The sequence below is a fragment of the Dendroctonus ponderosae genome, unplaced genomic scaffold, assembly GCF_020466585.1.
Source record: "Dendroctonus ponderosae isolate FM_Combo_2020 unplaced genomic scaffold, Dpon_F_20191213v2 Dpon_F_20191213_10, whole genome shotgun sequence".
In the NCBI taxonomy this organism is placed as follows: Eukaryota; Metazoa; Arthropoda; class Insecta; order Coleoptera; family Curculionidae; genus Dendroctonus; species Dendroctonus ponderosae.
This window is the reverse complement of record NW_026017111.1, coordinates 2,781,666-2,788,169: the sequence shown is the minus strand read 5'-3', so window position 1 is coordinate 2,788,169 and position 6,504 is coordinate 2,781,666.

Genomic DNA, 6,504 nt, shown 5'->3' with positions numbered 1-6,504 from the left:
TTTAAAGCTTTGGAATCAAAAAAACAGTGCGTGCGTGCAAAAATAACCAAAGCAGCCCATTTAAGGGTTGAAACTGCAGGATTCGACTTTTTGAAGCTTCCACTCAGAAGCTTCCTGCCTTTGCTGCAGCATTAAAGGTTGGAAATTCAAAAAGTTTCTCAAGGGTTTTGATTGCTTGGTCCATCTGCTGCTTCTTCCGCTCAGATGCAGCAAAAACAAAATTTTAAATGTTGAAACTGCAACATTGAACTTCCTGAAGCTTCCACTCAGAAGCTTCCTGCCTTTGCTGCAGTATTAAAGGTTGGAAACTGAAAAAGTCTCTTAAGGGTTTTCCCTTGATGGGTCCATCCTGCTGCTTCTTCCGCTCAGATGCAGCAAAAGCAAAAATTTTAAAGCTTTGGAATCAAAAAAACAGTGCGTGCGTGCAAAAATAACCAAAGCAGCCCATTCAAGTGTTGAAACTGCAGCATTGGACTTTCTGAAGCTTCCACTCAGAAGCTTCCTGCCTTTGCTGCAGTATTAAAGATTGGAAACTCAAAAAGCCTCTCAAAGGTTTTGATTGCTGGGTCCATCCTACTGTTTCTTCCGCTCAGATGCAGCAAAAGCGAAATTTTAAGTGTTAAAACTGCAACATTGGACTTTCTGAAGCTTTCGCTCAGAAGCTTCCTGCCTTTGCTGCAGTATCAAAGGTTGGAAACTCAAAAAGTCTCTTAAGGGTTTTCCCTTGATGGGTCCATCCTGCTGCTTCTTCCGCTCAGATGCAGCAAAAGCAAAATTTTAAGTGTTGAAACTGCAACATTGGACTTTCTGAAGCTTCCACTCAGAAGCTTCCTGCCTTTGCTGCAGTATCAAAGGTTGGAAACTCAAAAAGTGTCTCAAGGGTTTTGATTGCTTGGTCCATCTGCTGCTTCTTCCGCTCAGTTGCAGCAAAAGCAAAAATTTTAAAGCTTTGGAATCAAAAAAACAGTGCGTTCGTGCAAAAATAACCAAAGCAGCCCATTTAAGTGTTGAAACTGCAGCATTGGACTTTCTGAAGCTCCCACTCAGAAGCTTCCTGCCTTTGCTGCAGTATTAAAGGTTGGAAACTCAAAAAGCCTCTCAAGGGTTTTGATTGCTGGGTCCATCCTGCTGTTTCTTCCGCTCAGATGCAGCAAAAGCAAAATATTAAGTGTTGAAACTGCAGCATTGGACTTTCTGAAGCTTCCGCTCAGAAGCTTTCTGCCTTTGCTGCAGTATTAAAGGTTGGAAACTCAAAAAGTCTCTTAAGGGTTTTCCCTTGATGGGTCCATCCTGCTGCTTCTTCCGCTCAGATGCAGCAAAAGCAAAAATTTTAAAGCTTTGGAATCAAAAAAACAGTGCGTGCGTGCAAAAATAACCAAAGCAGCCCRTTYAAGTGTTGAAACTGCAGCATTGGACTTTCTGAAGCTYCCACTCAGAAGCTTCCTGCCTTTGCTGCAGTATTAAARRTTGGAAACTCAAAAAGTCTCTCAAGGGTTTTGATTGCTGGGTCTATCCTGCTGTTTCTTCCGCTCAGATGCAGCAAAAGCAAAAATTTTAAGTGTTAAAACTGCAGCATTGGACTTTCTGAAGCTTCCGCTCAGAAGCTTCCTGCCTTTGCTGCAGTATTAAAGGTTGGACACTCAAAAAGTCTCTCAAGGGTTTTGATTGCTGGGTCTATCCTGCTGTTTCTTCCGCTCAGATGCAGCAAAAGCAAAATTTTAAGTGTTAAAACTGCAACATTGGACTTCCTGAAGCTTTCGCTCAGAAGCTTCCTGCCTTTGCTGCAGTATTAAAAGTTGGAAACTCAAAAAGTCTCTTAAGGGTTTTCCCTTGACGGGTCCATCCTGCTGCTTCTTCCGCTCAGATGCAGCAAAAGCAAAAATGTTAAAGCTTTGGAATCAAAAAAACAGTGCGTTCGTGCAAAAATAACCAAAGCAGCCCATTTAAGTGTTGAAACTGCAGCATTGGACTTTCTGAAGCTCCCACTCAGAAGCTTCCTGCCTTTGCTGCAGTATTAAAGGTTGGAAACTCAAAAAGTCTCTCAAGGGTTTTGATTGCTTGGTCCATCTGCTGTTTCTTCCGCTCAGATGCAGCAAAAGCAAAATTTTAAGTGTTAAAACTGCAACATTGGACTTTCTGAAGCTTTCGCTCAGAAGCTTCCTGCCTTTGCTGCAGTATCAAAAGTTGGAAACTCTAAAAGCCTCTCAAGGGTTTTGCCTTGATGCTGCTCAGATGCAGCAGAAGCAAAAATTCACAAATTTGGATGCTATGGAATGAACAAAGCATTTCTTGCCAAAATAGTCAATGCAGCAGGTTAAGAATCTGGATATTTGGGGCTGACTGCAGATTTAGCCTCGTTCACTGCGGGATGTTAAGAAGGTGATGCTGCATTATTTGGCATTATCGAGCTTCCACTCAAAAGTTTCGTGCAAATTGTCCTTTGGAGCAAGAATTAGAAGCTTAGACCACCTTAAACCCTATCGTCAGCAAATATTGAAAAACTCCACCAATTTGGTAGGTTTGAAATCAAAAAGAACGTTTCTTGCCAACACAGTTAATGCAGCAGGTTCAGAGGCTGGCAGTAGATGTCGCCGCATTTACTGCAGCAGGATTAAAGTTGATGCTGCAGCACCGGGTGTTGCCAGGCTTCCACTCAGAAGCTTCCAGCTAGTTGCCGTTTGGCATGCTCTGTATAGTTGGAGCAGTATAGAGAAATTGAAGCTCAGACAGTTGCTCACAGGATGGAGCTGCTTGGTTCTCCTGCTGCTGTTTCCGCTTCCAACCTTTGCAGGGCTCTGGGTGAGGGTGGTTGGATTCGAGGCTGATCAGAATTGCAAGCAACTGTGGCAACTCGGCTTGGTTCTGGCCAGCTGGTTTCTGACCCAGTTTCCGCAGGAATTTATGCACATTCCTGCACGTGGGTTTCAGGTAGATGACGTCACGTGACGTCCAACCTCCGCCTGTGTGTTCACGTCGTCGTTCCCATACGTTTTACATAACGCTTGGTTTTTTCGTCTCTTTAGTCGAAATGCGACCTGGATGAAATTTTTCAATTTTCAATCTGTGGGTCGATTTGCATCCGAACGACTTTCGAGGTCGCATCGACGCCGAAAAGATGCCATTGCGTAACGGCGTCGCATCACTCTAACAGTTAATGTTTTCCCATTATATAAGCGCCGCTAATGGAAACATTACAAAACATTTGTTTAATATGAATTTGAAAAATGTTGTTGTTGGTACTTTGCATGAGCGCTGAAACGATTCCATAGGCATAGAAAAATCAACTGGGTTTTCCTCTTGGCCGCACCGATTTTCTACAATTCGTCTGATCATTTTTGCCGTTTTCCGTTCGACTCCTGAAGTCATTTTGGTTGAATGAAGGTTGAATTTAAATTGAAGATTAAAGATTAAAAATCCAGTCCGAATTGCTGGCTCCATGTCTTATCTTATTTACAACCTTTTTTCTAGATTCTGTTTACTTACCCCAACTGTTCATGGAAGGTTAACGTTGTTGATCCCCCTTTTTCCCACTTCCGTCGAAATTCATTTACTCACTATTTATTATAGTAGCTGATTAAGTTGCGATAATTTGGAGTGGAAGCGTTTTTAGGCGACATTCAATTTTGTCATTTGCCTAGTTGTGTACCATCAGATAACGATTTTCATTGATGGAGAGTTTGGAAACTTTTCAATTATTGCAGGTGGAAAGTCTTGCATTTGCTGCTTTAGAGGGTCACTGCGCGTGAGAACTCCTTTTGAAACGAACAGAAACCAAAAGTTTTTGAAGACAGAAGCGAAAAACTGGAAAATTTGAAAGCAGTAGGAAGCTTTCACTAGTTATTTGGGCCTAAAGTGGGCAATTTGGCCTTAAATTTGAGTCAAGACATTGCGTCTAATCAGCAGTTGCTGACGTGTGCAGAAATGAATGTTTTTAGTCAACAATTCTATCACCTGTTCTTCGATTGTCGTGAATGGAAAAATCGGCTGCGAATGCACCATTGTGTTCTATTTTGACGCATGTTCCATAAAAAAAAGTTGATTGAAACGTGCATATAATGTTCCATGCCCGATTTAATTTAGATAAGCGCTTTAACTTTTGCCAATTTATATCACATTTTGATTGTTTACTGGGTTCACGTGCCGTTCATTGATTGTTCGGAGCATGCGCTTTGGATGGCAGGGACGTTTCGCTACCACCACCGACTTGCATCTCCAGATGTGGCTGGTTCGGCGCAAAAAGTCATCAGGTTCAACAGTCGCGAAATTCTCACTCTTCATTGGAAATTCAATGCTGGAACAGAGACTGCTGCGTTTTTTTCTGTCGATTATTCGATTCGTTATTTAGTTTTCATTCGGAACAGAAAGCATAAACAATGGGCTTCTCCTAGATTCGCGTAATGCTAAACTAAGCAAACAAGCAATTCAACCACGTGTGCTCGTTTTGTCAGCACCCAGTACAAGCAAAATTCGGAGTTTAACGACCTCCACTGCATTTTATTCGGATGGTTCAGTTTTTTCCAGCAAATGCAGCTTTGATGCCCGGTTTCCATAAACCAGCTGGATTTTGAAAATGGGAGAAAAATACCTCTGGAATAGCGATCTCTCCAAGTGTTCGCACTCCGCACAGTGTTGCCTTTTGCTTGAGTATTTTCGTTGCCTTTCCGTGTTGCCAATGCAGTTGTTAGTTAATTTTTTCTGGCTATTCTTATCATGATTGGTCTGATAAAATAATAAAAATAATAACTGATTTTTGAATTCTCCTTCTATCGATGCAAAACTGTTTGCTGAGAAATGACCAAAAACGAACCCTAAGAGCTTAAATGGACTAAACCTTTTTTTGCAGGAAAACTGACCTTCGACTGATGTTCACTGATTAAAAGCTTTTCTGTGCTCTATCCAGTGGTGGAAAAACACTCGGTTTAGCTCAAATAAATTTTGAGATTTGACCCCAAAGGTGGCACCTGATGGACTAATTTTATAACAAAACTGATACGGAAATTTCGCTGTTTGTGCAAAAATTCCTAGTAATTTCTAGCTGCTGTTTTAATTAGTAACTGTGTTTTTTAAATAGCTTTTCAGTGGGGTTAAAGGTATTTTTCGCACTGAAATAGTTCATCAGATATGACCACAAATGTGACCTCATGTTTGAATCAACGGCCTGTTTGGCGGACTAAATTGCTTTTCGTGTGAAAATTACACAAATTTCCATATTGATGCTGCAGGTAGCAAACATTATTTTTAATTCTCTATATGGTGGTTTTAAAAGCATTTTGCTGCCTCAAATAGTTCTTCAGATATGGACAAAACTGTGGAATGATGTTAAAACTGATGAAGTTTAGCACAGAAATGATGCCGAAATTTCGCTCAATTAAAATTGGTTGAAATTGACACCATTTAGTATTGAGACAAATATGAGTCAACTGCATGCCAAAATTTGAGCGAAATTTGACAAATCACAAAAATGGAATTTTGAAAACTTTGCATGATTTTAGAAAATCGTCAACTGCTCGCTTATTATGGATCGTAGCGAAAATGTTTTTATGGACTACTTTCTAGACTATCTAACTTTTTTATGGAACGTAAGACGGCCGATTGACTCGACTGATTAAATTGAGATCAGCTCTTTTGATTACCGAGATATTTGCAGTTTTTTGGAAACCATATTTTCGCGATTTTCTCGAAAACTGTGAAAGCTGGAGCGTTGAACAATTTTTTTTGGATAGTGCTCTATATGCCCGAGATTCTACGAAGAATAACTTTTTGCGATAGAAAGCTTCGTTTTCGAGAAAAAAAATAAAATGGGCAATTTAGAAAAAATCGCAAGGGTTTTTTCTCTACAGGGGAAGACGAAAAAGTTTGTGCAGGCCCTTATGGAAGGGAAATTTTCAACCTCCGAGAATGCATTTAGTATACTTTTATTTATTATGCATTTTTATTTATGCATTTAGTATGCATTTAGTATACTATTACTATTTTAAAATTCTCAAGTGGTCTCTTGCGTCAATATTTTCGCTTATTTAGAAAATCTGTTACCACCATTTTGCATTTTGTGAATGTTTCTCGTCACGTTTTTGCTCATTTTTCGGGAAGAAATTTTCATTCATTTTTACACCACTGGTTAGAGCATAAATTGGGGCTTTTAGGACGTAAAGGTTTTGTTAGGAACGGTTTGCAGTTTTCTCAAAAAGTCCAAATTTCCAGGACGAAGTTAGTTTGCTCGATTTTTTTATAGCAAAATCGTCTCAAAATGTCGCCGTCTTTTTCGACATTTCTCAACAACCATTTAAGCCACAGAGCTCGTTTTGATATAATTGAAAAGATAATTTAAAGCCCTATTCACGCAAAGAAACGCGAGTGAGGAAATGGCGGTAGTTTGCACACAAGAAAGAAAATTTAAGTATAACACATTTTGGTACAAGATTCGGTCAAAAATTCATGTTTCTCGTCAGGTTTTTGCTCATTTTTCGGGAAGAAATTCTCATTCATTTTTACACCACTGGTTAG